Below are 2,790 nucleotides of genomic sequence, written 5' to 3'. Positions count from 1 at the left end.
GAAAGTTCATGACCCTTTAGAGAACAATATGAGCACGTCAATCTTGGATAAAAGTCAGGCTTCAGAGGTGTGCACGCAGCTAGACACATAGTGGAACCTGAAATATTACAAACAGAGTTTCCAAGGAATTGGTCAATTTTTTTCTTTTAAATTAGTTGGATTTTCTTCTGAAAGAATATCAAGATTGATGTATGTATTTCTACAAATATCAAAATCAATATTTTAACCAAGAAGTGCAACATTTGATTTCTCGTCTTCATTAGAATCATAGTTGTCAGACATTTCATAAAGAGTTGCAGCAAGACCTTTGTTCCCAGTTGTAGATGGTGGATTTTCGACAAAGGCAAAAATCGTAAACCCATAATTATACAAACTTCTGATCCAGCAATCAGACGCGAGTTTCGAGACACGGGTCTCTCATCGAATCTCTGACTGAGAATACTGTCTCTCAGAGTACATGTAAATATGTAGTCTCTCGGCTAGGCAACGACATATCTCATGAATACTGAACACTTCAGTAATTACTTCTATATAGAATCACGAGATTGGACGGCTCCTAGACAGCTTGCCTACTAGTATAGAGCAATAATGTCTTCAGGATACAAACAACAGTTTTTCCTGACTATATAAAGGATATGACGCTTCAACTAGCTCAAGTCGCTCAGAATAATTAATGCTCCTAGACGATCGTACTAGTATAGATCCATCAATTAATTATTCCCAAATTCTTAGATCCATCCACTGAATTTTTGAAAATATTCAAATATTTTCGTAATATTTCGTTACTTCAATCTATGGTTCTTTCCAACAGAATTCCATGGATTAGTAATAAATATTCAACGTACGTGCGTTTGAGTTACCTTCGAGTAAGCCCCGACTCAAAAGGTGCAAGTGTATTCGACGATGATGCACTAACAATCACCTGAACGCACGAGCGAGTATTTCAAAATACGACGAAACGATGAACCTGTGCAAAATAGGAAAGAAAATAATAATAATAAAATATTGACCAAGGCGCTGGGGGACTGGGCCCACTAGCCGGTCGGCCGTTTCGAGGGCAGTCCCACGCCAGTTTTATATTTTATCATATTTTTGTTATTTTCCTTGATCTTATGAAAATCCTTTCATTTGAACAAATATCCTTCGTTTTGAGGAATCTCCTCAGTTTCATGGTGTTTCCTTCGCACCAAGGAAATAATATAAAATTGAGAAAAATGTTGTGGGGTCGTGTTTATTGGCCAACCGGCCATGCCTTGAACCTGGCCGGCCCCACACCTCATGGTTCCTTATTATTTTATTAATATTTTCCTAATCTCATGAAAACTCCTTAATCTCATGGTATTTTCATAGAACCATGAAAAATATAATATAAAATTAGAGAAACTCGTGGGACCGGGTCCCAGCCGGTCGGCCATTCCCTAGCCGGTCCCACACGTCCCTTTATTTTATTATTATTATTTTAAGTTTCCTTGATCCCATGAAATTCCTTGATTTCATGGTATTTCTCTCAAATTATGAAAATTCTTTCAAATCATGGAAATAATACACAAAAATTACATAAAATTAGGGAAACGCAGGAGACCGGGCCCCAGCCGGCCGACCACGCTCAAAGCTGGTCCCACACGCCCTTATTTTATTATTTTAATATTATTTATTTCCTTGATCCCATGGAAACTCCTTCACTTCAAGGAAACTCCTTAATTTCAACAAACTCCTTGATTTCATGATATTTTCATAAAATCATGAAAAATAATATAAAATTAGGAAAAGGCACCATGGGACCGTGGTCACTGGACGGCCGACCATTCCTTAGCCTCAGCGGTCCCACGCCTCATCATTCCTTCATTTTATAATTATTTTCCTTCATTTCATGAAGTTTCCTCAATTTCAGCAAAACCCGGATTTTGTCATATTTTCTCAAATGGTTGCTCAAACACACGCCAGAAAATATCAAAATTCTCAGGACTGAGACACAAACTTTTTGACAACGTGATCATGTTACCTTGGCCGACCAAGGTTGGCTCTTTGGTTCGCAAGGAGCCGGTCCCACGTATTTTCATGATTTGACCTAATTGCACGTATTAGGTCCAAAACTCTTCCAAATAATTTTGGAATTTTCATAGAGTGATCGTCATTCGATCCCGCGACCATCCAGGGCCGGTTTCATGACCCCTTGGTTGGTCCCTCACCTCTTCATAATTAATTAGGTTTTATCACCTAAGGCTCAGACGAGCATTGTATGAGGAATGATTGAACCATCATTTGATCATTCTTTCACCAACTCTTCAAGAGATCTTGGTATTTGCTCACTCGAGCATACGGGCGCTACATGGTCGATACTTGATCCCATGTAGCCGGTCCCTCCTTCATTCCATGGTTGAATTTTCAATAAACCATCAAATTGGTCATCAATTGATCAAATTAGGGTTTCTGAGTCCAAGGATCATAATTCCAAATTCGAACGCTAATAATTTTGCGACGCTCTCATGATCATCATTTTATTATACTCGGGTCAACTATCAGTATTCTAATTAATGTTTTAATTTGGTCACGCTACTAATAATTCATCAGACGAGCAACACTTGCTCAGATGATCAATATTTGCTCAAACCAAGGAATATTGGTTCAACCCTCAATATTCAACAATTTATCGAATGAGCAATACTTGCTCGCCTCAACTATCAACGTGAGAATTATACCTCTGTCTCAACAGACACGTTCAATTCATGAGTCTTAGAACATTTTGCAAAATCATGTTCAACTCAGAAAATACGTGGACTCATCGTCCCA

The sequence above is a fragment of the Papaver somniferum genome, chromosome 3 (genome assembly GCF_003573695.1).
Source record: "Papaver somniferum cultivar HN1 chromosome 3, ASM357369v1, whole genome shotgun sequence".
In the NCBI taxonomy this organism is placed as follows: Eukaryota; Viridiplantae; Streptophyta; class Magnoliopsida; order Ranunculales; family Papaveraceae; genus Papaver; species Papaver somniferum.
Note: the sequence above shows the minus strand (reverse complement) of the source record.